The sequence below is a fragment of the Oncorhynchus masou genome, unplaced genomic scaffold (genome assembly GCF_036934945.1).
Source record: "Oncorhynchus masou masou isolate Uvic2021 unplaced genomic scaffold, UVic_Omas_1.1 unplaced_scaffold_2934, whole genome shotgun sequence".
NCBI classification, from domain to species: domain Eukaryota; kingdom Metazoa; phylum Chordata; class Actinopteri; order Salmoniformes; family Salmonidae; genus Oncorhynchus; species Oncorhynchus masou.
This window is the reverse complement of record NW_027009354.1, coordinates 1-13,181: the sequence shown is the minus strand read 5'-3', so window position 1 is coordinate 13,181 and position 13,181 is coordinate 1. Positions and strand designations below refer to the sequence as shown.

The 13,181-nt window shown below is 41.1% G+C and overlaps 1 pseudogene; it reads right to left on the bottom strand.

Moving 5' to 3' along the window:
* LOC135534034 (uncharacterized) overlaps positions 1 to 11,835 on the bottom strand; it is a 42,233-nt pseudogene extending 30,398 nt beyond the window's left edge.
* Positions 11,836 to 13,181: the final 1,346 nt, after the last annotated feature.

The window sequence follows — 13,181 nt, the reverse complement described above, 5'->3', positions numbered from 1 at the left end:
TAAAATAAAAACCCTCCAACCCAAAAAGGCCTGTGGTGTTGATGGTATCCTCAATGAAATGATCAAATATACAGACAACAAATTCCAATTGGCTATACTAAAACTCTTTAACATCATCCTTAGCTCTGGCATCTTCCCCAATATTTGGAACCAAGGACTGATCACCCCAATCCACAAAAGTGGAGACAAATTTGACCCCAATAACTACCGTGGAATATGTGTTAGCCTCTTGAAACTCTAGGGCGCTATATCATTTTTGGATAAAAAGACGTTCCCGTTTAAGCGCAATATTTTGTCACAAAAAGATGCTCGACTATGCATATAATTGGTAGCTTTGGAAAGAAGACACTCTGACGTTTCCAGAACTGCAAAGATATTTTCTGTGCGTGCCCTAGAAAGTGAGCTACAGGCAAAACCAAGATGAAACGGCATCCAGGAAATGAGCAGGATTTTGAGGCTCCGTTTCCATTGTCTCCTTATATGGCTGTGAATGCGAGAGGAATGAGTCTGCCCTTTCTGTCGTTTCCCAAGGTGTCTGCAGCATTGTGACGTATTTGTAGGCATATCATTGGAAGATTGACCATAAGAGACCACATTTACCAGGTGTCCGCCCGGTGTCCTGCGCGAAATTGGTGCGCAAACCTCAGCTGCAAGTATTTTTCCATGGAATTCAGAGAAGAAAGCAGGCTTTCACGAACGATATCAATGAAGAGATATGTGAAAAAACACCTTGAGGATTGATTCCAAAACAACGTTTGCCATGTTTCGGTCGATATTATGGAGTTAATTCGGAAAAAGTTTGAAGTTGTTGGTGACTGAATTTTCGGTTCGTTTCGGTAGCCAAATGTGATGTACAAAACGGAGCGATTTCTCCTACACAAAGATGCTTTCAGGAAAAACTGAACATTTGCTATGTAACTGAGAGTCTCCTCATTGAAAACATCCGAAGCTCTTCAAAGGTAAATGATTTTATTTATTTGGTTATCTGTTTTTTGTGAAAATGTTGCGTGCTAAATGCTACTCAAAATGCTAAGCTAGCTTAGCATACTCTTACACAAATTAGTGAATAGCGATGGTTCAAAAGCATATTTTGAAAATCTGAGATGACAGTGTTGTTAAGAAAAGGCTAAGCTTTAGAGCAGGCGCATTATTTTCATTTTATTTGCGATTTTCAGAAATCGTTAACGTTACATTATGCTAATGAGCTTGAGGCTATAACTGTATACAGGTTTTTTTCATAGCCAAACGTGAACAAACGGAGCGATTTGTCCTACACAAATAATATTTTTTTTTGAAAAACTGAACATTTGCTATCTAACTGAGAGTCTCCTCATTGAAAACATCTGAAGTTCTTCAAAGGTAAATGATTTTATTTGAATTATTTTCTTGTTTTTGTGAAAATGTTGCTGGCTGAATTCTAGGCTTATAGCTATGTTAGCAATCAATACTCTTACAAAATGCTTGTTTAGCTATGGTTGAAAAGCATATTTTGAAAATCTGAGATGACAGTGTTGTTAACAAAAGTCTAAGCTTGAGAGCAAATATATTTATTTCATTTCATTTGCGATTTTCATGAATAGTTAACGTTGCGTTATGCTAATGAGCTTGAGGCTATAAATAGAATCCCGGATCCGGGATTACAGCGACGCAACAGGTTAACAGTAACCTTGGGAAAATCCTCTGCATTATCATTAACAGCAGACTCGTACATTTCCTCAATGAAAACAATGTACTGAGCAAATGTCAAATTGGCTTTTTACCAAATTACCATACAACAGACCCTGCACACCCCAATTGACAACCAAACAAACCAAAACAAAGGCAAAAGTCTTCTCATGCTTTGTTGATTTCAAAAAAAGCCTTCGACTCAATTTGCCATGAGGGTCTGCTATACAAACTGATGGAAAGTGGTGTTGGGGGTAAAACATCCGACATTATAAAATCCATGTACACAAACAACAAGTGTGCGGTTAAAATTGGCAAAAACACACACAGGGATGCAGCTTAAGCCCCACCCTCTTCAACATATATATCAACGAATTGGCGCGGGCACTAGAAAAGTCTGCAGCACCCGGCCTCACCCTACTAGAATCTGAAGTCAAATGTCTGTTGTTTGCTGATGATCTGGGTGCTTCTGTCACCAACCAAGGAGGGCCTACAGCAGCACCTAGATCTTATGCACAGATTCTGTCAGACCTGGGCCCTGATAGTAAATCTCAGTAAGACCAAAATAATGGTGTTCCAAAAAGGTCCAGTCACCAGGACCACAAATACAAATTCCATCTAGACACTGTTGCCCTAGAGCACACACAAAACTATACATACCTTGGCCTAAACATCAGCGCCACAGGTAACTTCCACAAAGCTGTGAACGATCCGGGAGAGACAAGGCAAGAAGGGCATTCTATGCCATTAAAAAAAGGAACATCAATTTCAACATACCAATTAGGAAGTGGCTAAAAATACTTGAATCAGTCATAGAGCCCATTGCCCTTTATGGTTGTGAGGTCTGGGGTCCGCTCACCAACCAAGACACAAAATGGGACAAACACCAAATTGAGACTCTGCACGCAGAATTCTGCGAAAAATATCCTCCGTGTACAATGTAGAACACCAAATAATGCATGCAGAGCAGAATTAGGCCGATACCCACTAATTATCAAAATCCAGAAAAGAGCCGTTAAATTCTATAACCACCTAAAAGGAAGCGATTCCCAAACTTTCCATAACAAAGCCATCACCTACAGAGAGATGAACCTGGAGAAGAGTCCCTAAGCAAGCTGGTCCTGGGGCTCTGTTCACAAACACAAACACACCCTACAGAGGCCCAGGACAACAGCACAATTAGACCCAACCAAATCATGAGAAAACAAAAGATAATTACTTGACACATTGGAAAGAATTAACAAAAAACAGAGCAAACTAGAATGCTATTTGGCCCTACACAGAGAGTACACAGCGGCGGAATACCTGACCACTGTGACTGACCCAAAATTAAGAAAGCTTTGACTATGTACAGACTCAGTGAGCATAGCCTTGCTATTGAGAAAGGCCGCCGTAGGCAGACATAGCTCTCAGGAGAAGACAGGCTATGTGCTCACTGCCCACAAAATGAGGTGGAAACTGAGCTGCACTTCCTAACCTCCTGCCCAATGTATGACCATATTAGAGAGACATATTTCCCTGAGATTACACAGATCCACAAAGAATTCGAAAACAAATCCAATTTTGATAAACTCCCATATATACTGGGTGAAATTCCACAGTGTGCCATCACAGCAGCAAGATTTGTGACCTGTTGCCACGAGAAAGGGCAACCAGTGAAGAACAAACACCATTGTAAATACAACCCATATTTATGCTTATTTATTTTATCTTGTGTCCTTTAACCATTTGTACATTGTTAAAACACTGTATATATATAATATGACATTTGTAATGTCTTTATTGTTTTGAAACTTCTGTATGTGTAATGTTTACTGTTAATTTTTATTGTTTTTCACTTTATATATTCACTTTATATATTATCTACCTCACTTGCTTTGGCAATGTTAACACATGTTTCCCATGCCAATAAAGCCCTTGAATTGAATTGAGACAGAGATAAAGGAAATGGACCCACTGGTTGCCCTCTTGGTTACAGAGGCTGGTTGTCCCATCCACCAAAACTACCAGGTGTGAAGGGGGTACATGCTTATTTGGTATAGAGCAGACATAACCCACTTTATTAAATAAGTCAAAACTGGAACATTTTACATCTGGCTAGAAATGAATAAGGAAATTATATCAACAGAAAACATGTCCTCATGTGCGCTACCTATATCCCCTAATAGAATCCCCATACTTTAATGAAGACAGCTTCTCCATCCTAGAGAAGGCCCAGGGACATGTACTAGGTCTGTGGAGACCTAAATGACAGAACCTGACAGCCTCCAGCACACAGGGGACAAACACATACCTAGAGGTGACAGCATTCCCTCCCCCATATTCCCCTCCAGACAAAATACAACAACATAACCAACAAAAACAGGTCACAACTCCTGCAGCTATGTTAGACGCTGGTTATGTATATAGCCAATGGTAGGTGTCGCAGGGGACTCCTATGGTATTCCTGGACAAAATGTTTCACTGTAATAGTGAAGGTGTAAACTTGACAGTAGAAAACCTAAACACTATATCTGACCTCTCAGCTTCCCCTATCAAATAAAAAATGTCAAGAAGACAACCTAAGAAAATGAACAACAATGACAAATGGTTTGATGAAGAATGCAAAAAAACATAAGAAAGAAATTGAGAAACCTGAACAACCAAAAACATAGAGACCCGAAAGCCTTCACTATGGTGAATCACTAAAACAAAATAAACTAAAACAATACAGAAATACACTACAGAGAAAAAAAGAAGGAACAGCACAACAGAAATCAGCTCAATGTCATTGAAGAATCCATAGACAACCACTTCTGGGAAAATTGGAAAACTCTAAACAAACAACAACACAGAAGTTATCGTCCAAAACAGAGGATGTATGGGTAAACTACTTCTCCAATCATTTTGTCTCTATAACAAAGAACAAACAACAAACAATAAACACATTTACATGATCAAATACAAATCTTAGAATCAACTATTAAAGACTACCAGAACCCACTGGAATCTCCAATTACATTGAATGAACTACAGGACAATATACAAACCCAACAACCCAAAAAGGCCTGTGGGGTTGATGGTATCCTCAATGAAACGATAAAATATACAGACCACAAATTCCAATTGGCTATACTTAAACTCTTTAACATCATCCTCAGCTCTGGCATATTTCCCAATACTTGGAACCAAAGGACTGATCAGCCCAATGACAACATACCAATTAGGATCTGTCTAAATATACTTGAATCAGTTATAGGACCCATTGCATCAGTTACAGAACCCAGTGCAAAATTATTCAGCCCCTTTACTTTCAGTGCAGCAAACTCTCTCCAGAAGTTCAGTGAGGATCTCTGAATGATCCAATGTTGACCTAAATAACTAATGATGATAAATACAATCCACCTGTGTGTAATCAAGTCTCCAGTATAAATTCACCTGCACTGTGATAGTCTCAGAGGTCCGTTAAAAGCGCAGAGAGCATCATGAAGAACAAGGAACACACCAGGCAGGTCCGAGATACTGTTGTGAAGAAGTTTAAAGCCGGATTTGGATACAAAAAGATTTCCCAAGCTTTAAACATCCCAAGGAGCACTGTGCAAGCTATAATATTGAAATGGAAGGAGTATCAGACTACTGCAAATCTACCAAGACCTGGCCGTCCCTCTAAACTTTCAGCTCATACAAGGAGAAGACTGATCAGAGATGCAGCCAAGAGGCCCATGATCACTCTGGATGAACTGCAGAGATCTACAGCTGAGGTGGGAGACTCTGTCCATAGGACAACAATCAGTCGTATATTGCACAGATCTGGCCTTTATAGAAGAGTGGCAAGAAGAAAGCCATTTCTTAAAGATATCCATAAAAAGTGTTGTTTAAAGTTTGCCACAAGCCACCTGGGAGACACACCAAACATGTGGAAGAAGGTGCTCTGGTCAGATGAAACCAAAATTGAACATTTTGGCAACAATGCAAAACGTTATGTTTGGCGTAAAAGCAACACAGCTCATCACCCTGAACACACCATCCCGACTGTCAAACATGGTGGTGGCAGCATCATGGTTTGGGCCTGCTTTTCTTCTGCAGGGACAGGGAAGATGGTTAAAATTGATGGGAAGATGGATGGAGCCAAATACAGGACCATTCTGGAAGAAAACCTGATGGAGTCTGCAAAAGACCTGAGACTGGGACGGAGATTTGTCTTCCAACAAGACAATGATCCAAAACATAAAGCAAAATCTACAATGGAATGGTTCAAAAATAAACATATCCAGGTGTTAGAATGGCCAAGTCAAAGTCCAGACCTGAATCCAATCGAGAATCTGTGGAAAGAACTGAAAACTGCTGTTCACAAATGCTCTCCATCCAACCTCACTGAGCTCGAGCTGTTTTGCAAGGAGGAATGGGGAAAAAATTTCAGTCTCTCGATGTGCAAAACTGATAGAGACATACCCCAAGCGACTTACAGCTGTAATCGCAGCAAAAGGTGGCGCTACAAAGTATTAACTTAAGGGGGCTGAATAATTTTGCACGCCCAATTTTTCAGTTTTTGATTTGTTAAAAAAGTTTGAAATATCCAATAAATGTCGTTCCACTTCATGATTGTGTCCCACTTGTTGTTGATTTTTCACAAAAAAGTACAGTTTTATATCTTTATGTTTGAAGCCTGAAATGTGGCAAAAGGTCGCAAAGTTCAAGGGGGCCGAATACTTTCGCAAGGCACTGTATATACTGTATCAACAAATTGGCAAGGGCACTAGAATAGTCTGCAGCACCTGGCCTCACCCTACTAGAATCTGAAGTCAAATGTCTACTGTTTGCTGATGATCTGGTGCTTCTGTTCCCAACCAAGGAGGGCCTAGATATTCTCCACAGATTCTGCCAGACCTGGGCTCTGACAATAAATCTCAGTAAGACAAAAATAATGGTGTTCCAAATAAGGTCCAGTTGCCAGAACCACGAATACAAATTCCATCTAGACACCGTTGCCCCAGAGCACACAAAAAACTATACATACCTTGGCCTAAACATCAGGTAACTTCCACAAAGCTGTGAACGATCTGAGAGAAGAAGAAAGAGCCTTCTGTGCCATCAAAAGGGACATAAAATTCGACATACCTAATAGGATCTGTCTAAATATACTTGAATCAGTTATAGGACCCATTGCAACAGTTACACAGTCAACCCTTACCCACTCTGTCATTATACCCAGCTAACAGAACATCTGAGTCCACCTCTACCCACTCTGTCATTATACCCAGCTAACAGAACATCTGAGTCCACCTCTACCCACTCTGTCATTATACCCAGCTAACAGAACATCTGAGTCCACCTCTACCCACTCTGTCATTATACCCAGCTAACAGAACATCTGAGTCCACCTCTACCCACTCTGTCATTATACCCAGCTAACAGAACATCTGAGTCCACCTCTACCCACTCTGTCATTATACCCAGCTAACAGAACATCTGAGTCCACCTCTACCCACTCTGTCATTATACCCAGCTAACAGAACATCTGAGTCCACCTCTACCCACTCTGTCATTATACCCAGCTAACAGAACATCTGAGTCCACCTCTACCCACTCTGACATTATACCCAGCTAACAGAACATCTGAGTCCACCTCTACCCACTCTGTCATTATACCCAGCTAACAGAACATCTGGAGTCCCACCTCTACCCACTCTGTCATTATACCCAGCTAACAGAACATCTGAGTCCACCCTCTACCCACTCTGTCATTATACCCGATAATAGTCTGATGGGGAATCGACCAATTCCAAGTATCAACCCCCATGGCTATATATTGTCAATTCTCACATGCCCTGTATGAGGCTGTAGTGAGAGCCAGGCTTGAGGAGAGGATACTTGTACCTATTCAGATGTGATCCATCCCGGAGAAATACATTTGGTCGATGTAGAAAAGCTGTAAAATTGTCCACATGTTGTATGTTTATTGAACAACAATAACCTTTAAGCCAGACGTGTAGCTGGCGTGTACGACTGAAGTGATTATCAGCAGAGCGTGGAGACGGGAGTGGACCTGAAACAATGCATTGTTACCTAATTTAAGTAGAGTATGAATCAGGGATTTAAAGTCATTTTTAAGTTACTCAGTTTCCTGTAGTTTAATATCATTTTACATGGACAGTGATACCTGAAGCAGTCGGTTGTTCACTAATGAGTAGCGGGATCATACAGTCAATGTCCTGGATCTGGGCACCTGGGTAACAGAAGGTCTCTGCTTTCCTATTAACATTTTGGATCATAGATGAGCCCACAATAAGGACTGCTTGGTCAATTTTTTAAGTTGTGTCTCTCTTGAGTTATCTTCCTCCTAGAAAGTGGTTTGGGGCTAATTGTAGAGCTGTTTCGTTTTAAATTGTTTAAATGGCAGGGGTATCACTTGCTTCCGGGCAAAGTTGTTTGTTCTTTTGGGGCCAGAGCCAGAAATCTCAGACTCTTCCGATACCCTGTATCTGTTTCCCAAATCCAAGGCATCACTTTGCCTTGGCGTTTTCCTGCCAAGGTTGTTTTGTTTCCGTACAGTAATCCATGGCTCCTGAGGTGGAGCAGAGGGAGTGGAACAGACCGGGTGCTTGAGTGTAGCTCCCCGGTAATGACCAGGGCTCTTCTAGCGGGATCAAAGCACGTCTCACAGCTGCAGACTCTTCCGAGGCCGCGGTGACAAGCCATGGGCAAGTGGCTTCGTTCTCCACGTTTTTGGCAGACTCAAGAAAAGAGTCGATCAGCTGTTCATCTCCTTTAATCTGATGAAGAATAGACACTCTACCCTCCAGTTCAGCGATTTTCTGGGTCAGTTGTTGACAATTGACACATCCAGGGGTGAGTTTGGTCTTTATTCTGAGGCATTAGCTATACGCTAACTAGCTTTGTTGTGGTGGTAGGCCCAAATTGAGCTAATACGCTAATCAGCATTACAGGCGCTTCCGCCGAATCCAAGACGATTTTCATTGCAAATAGTCTGTTTGTAACGCCACTCACTACTTATATAGTCTGTTCGTAATCATAAAAGTGACCATGTAGGAAACTACCACGATTCCAATACGATTTTCTTTGCAATTTTCTATGAATGTGTGTGATGTGAATGACTTTCGCTTCCCCTCTAGGCCTGAGTGCACACACTCTCTAGTAGGCTTAATTTACAGACAGATAGTCTGACGTGAATGTATGTAACTCATGAAGGTGAAAGTGGACTGAATAGGGATTTGTTTAGTAAGGTATTAAATTATGAGAGGACGACAGCGTGAGAGGAGTATCTGGGTAGATACACTGCTCAAAAAAAATAAAGGGAACACTTAAACAACACAATGTAACTCCAAGTCAATCACACTTCTGTGAAATCAAACTGTCCACTTAGGAAGCAACACTGATTGACAATACATTTCACATGCTGTTGTGCAAATGGAATAGACAACAGGTGGAAATTATATGCAATTAGCAAGACACCCCCAATAAATGAGTGGTTCTACAGGTGGTGACCACAGACCACTTCTCAGTTCCTATGCTTCCTGGCTGATGTTTTGGTCACTTTTGAATGCTGGCGGTGCTTTCACTCTAGTGGTAGCATGAGACGGAGTCTACAACCCACACAAGTGGCTCAGGTTATGCAGCTCATCCAGGATGGCACATCAATGCGAGCTGTGGCAAGAAGGTTTGCTGTGTCTGTCAGCGTAGTGTCCAGAGCATGGAGCCAGTACCAGGAGACAGGCCAGTACATCAGGAGAAGTAGAGGAGGCCGTAGGAGGGCAACAACCCAGCAGGAGGACCGCTACCTCCGCCTTGTGCAAGGAGGAGCAGGAGGAGCACTGCCAGAACCCTGCAAAATGACCTCCAGCAGGCCACAAATGTGCATGTGTCTGCTCAAACCTCATACAGGCACGTGGAGGCCACACACTACTGAGCCTCATTTTGACTTGTTTTAAGGACATTACATCAAAGTTGGATCAGTCTGTAGTGTGGTTTTCCACTTTAATTTTGAGTGTGACTCCAAATCCAGATCTCCATGGGTTGATAAATTTGATTTCCATTGATAATTTTTGTGTGTGTTGTCAGCACATTCAACTATGTAAAGGAAAAAGTATTTAATAAGAATATTTCATTCATTCAGATCTAGGATGTGTTATTTTAGTGTTCCCCTTATTTTTTTGAGCAGTGTATATCACCATGTTGCTTCCACCTATCAACCTCTCATCTCTACAGAAGGGTCTAGGGATTCATTAGACAATAACCTCTTAGCTCTACAGGAGGGTCTAGGGATTCATCAGACAGTAACCTCTCAGCTCTACAGGAGGGTCTAGGGATTCATCAGACAGTAACCTCTCAGCTCTACAGGAGGGTCTAGGGATTCATCAGACAGTAACCTCTCAGCTCTACAGGAGGGTCTAGGGATTCATCAGACAGTAACCTCTCAGCTCTACAGGAGGGTCTAGGGATTCATCAGACAGTAACCTCTCAGCTCTACAGGAGGGTCTAGGGATTCATCAGACAGTAACCTCTCAGCTCTACAGGAGGGTCTAGGGATTCATCAGACAGTAACCTCTCAGCTCTACAGGAGGGTCTAGGGATTCATCAGACAGTAACCTCTCAGCTCTACAGGAGGGTCTAGGGATTCATTAGACAGCAACCTCTCAGCTCTACAGGAGGGTCTAGGGATTCATCAGACAGTAACCTCTCAGCTCTACAGGAGGGTCTAGGGATTCATTAGACAATAACCTCTCAGCTCTACAGGAGGGTCTAGGGATTCATCAGACAGCAACCTCTCAGCTCTACAGGAGGGTATAGGGATTCATTAGACAGCAACCTCTCAGCTCTACAGGAGGGTCTAGGGATTCATTAGACAATAACCTCTCAGCTCTACAGGAGGGTCTAGGGATTCATCAGACAGTAACCTCTCAGCTCTACAGGAGGGTCTAGGGATTCATTAGACAGTAACCTCTCAGCTCTACAGGAGGGTCTAGGGATTCATCAGACAGTAACCTCTCAGCTCTACAGGAGGGTCTAGGGATTCATCAGACAGTAACCTCTCAGCTCTACAGGAGGGTCTAGGGATTCATTAGACAGTAACCTCTCAGCTCTACAGGAGGGTCTAGGGATTCATCAGACAGTAACCTCTCAGCTCTACAGGAGGGTCTAGGGATTCATCAGACAGTAACCTCTCAGCTCTACAGGAGGGTCTAGGGATTCATTAGACAGTAACCTCTCAGCTCTACAGGAGGGTCTAGGGATTCATTAGACAGTAACCTCTCAGCTCTACAGGAGGGTCTAGGGATTCATCAGACAGTAACCTCTCAGCTCTACAGGAGGGTCTAGGGATTCATTAGACAGTAACCTCTCAGCTCTACAGGAGGGTCTAGGGATTCATCAGACAGTAACCTCTCAGCTCTACAGGAGGGTCTAGGGATTCATCAGACAGTAACCTCTCAGCTCTACAGGAGGGTCTAGGGATTCATCAGACAGTAACCTCTCAGCTCTACAGGAGGGTCTAGGGATTCATCAGACAGTAACCTCTCAGCTCTACAGGAGGGTCTAGGGATTCATTAGACAGTAACCTCTCAGCTCTACAGGAGGGTCTAGGGATTCATCAGACAGTAACCTCTCAGCTCTACAGGAGGGTCTAGGGATTCATCAGACAGTAACCTCTCAGCTCTACAGGAGGGTATAGGGATTCATTAGACAGTAACCTCTCAGCTCTACAGGAGGGTCTAGGGATTCATTAGACAGTAACCTCTCAGCTCTACAGGAGGGTCTAGGGATTCATCAGACAGTAACCTCTCAGCTCTACAGAAGGGTATAGGGATTCATCAGACAGTAACCTCTCAGCTCTACAGAAGGGTATAGGGATTCATTAGACAGTAACCTCTCAGCTCTACAGGAGGGTCTAGGGATTCATCAGACAGTAACCTCTCAGCTCTACAGGAGGGTCTAGGGATTCATTAGACAGCAACCTCTCAGCTCTACAGGAGGGTCATTACTGTAAGACTCACAATAGATATTCAGGTGATATTAATTAAAGCTCGTACCTGATTGGTGGTTGCAGGACTCCCTGAAAAACAGGTATCCTCCGAGGCGGAGCCATCCCAGCATCCTCTCTGTTAGTGACCTCAGCTCCTCGTCACTCAGATACATCAGCAGCCAGTTGGAGAAGATGATGTCATAACTGATGGGGGGGGGTACACATCAGAATAACACCATAACTGATGGGGGGGGGGGGGGACACATGGGACTCCGAATCACAGCCAGATGTGATACAGCCTGGATTCAAACCAGGTAGTATAGTGACACCTTTTGAACTGAGATGCAGTGCCTTAGACCGCTGCGCCACTCGGGAGCCAACAAAACACCCCAAAATCCCAACAGAGAATTTATACTGAGAGTATGGCAAAGCTGTAAAACATTATCTTAAATATATATACCATCAACTTAGTGAATACAATTTTTGTTTTTTAATATGAGGGGTTTCAGCATGAAGTATCGCCTTGACATATTTTTTTCACACTCTTGTATTTATTTTACTATGTCACTATGTATATTATACTATGTCACTATGTATATTTTACTAGGTCACTATGTATGTTTTACTATGTCACTATGTATATTTTACTGTCAATTTTACTATGTCACTATGTATATTTTACTATGTCACTATGTATATTTTACTATGTCACTATGTATTTTTTACTATGTCACTATGTATATTTTACTATGTCATTATGTATATTTTACTATGTCACTATGTATATTTTACTATGTCACTATGCATATTTTACTATGTCAATTTTACTATGTTACTATGTATATTTTTCTATGTCACTATGTATATTTTACTGTCACTATGTATATTTTACTATGTCAATTTTACTATGTCACTATGTATATTTTACTATGTCACTATGTATATTTTACTATGTCACTATGTATATTTTACTATACTATGTAACTATGTATATTTTACTATGTCACTATGTATATTTTACTATGTCATTATGAATATTTTACTATGTCACTATGTATATTTGACTATGTCACTATGTATATTTGACTATGTCACTATGTATATTTTACTATACTATGTAACTATGTATATTTTACTATGTCACTATGTATATTTTACTATGTCATTATGAATATTTTACTATGTCACTATGTATATTTGACTATGTCACTATGTATATTTGACTATGTCACTATGTATATTTTACTATGTCACTATGTATATTTTACTATGTCACTATGTATATTTTACTATGTCACTATGTATATTTTACTGTCACTATGTATATTTTACTATGTCAATTTTACTATGTCACTATGTATATTTTACTATGTCACTATGTATATTTTACTATGTCACTATGTATATTTTACTATACTATGTAACTATGTATATTTTACTATGTCACTATGTATATTTTACTATGTCATTATGAATATTTTACTATGTCACTATGTATATTTGACTATGTCACTATGTATATTTGACTATGTCACTATGTATATTTTACTATACTATG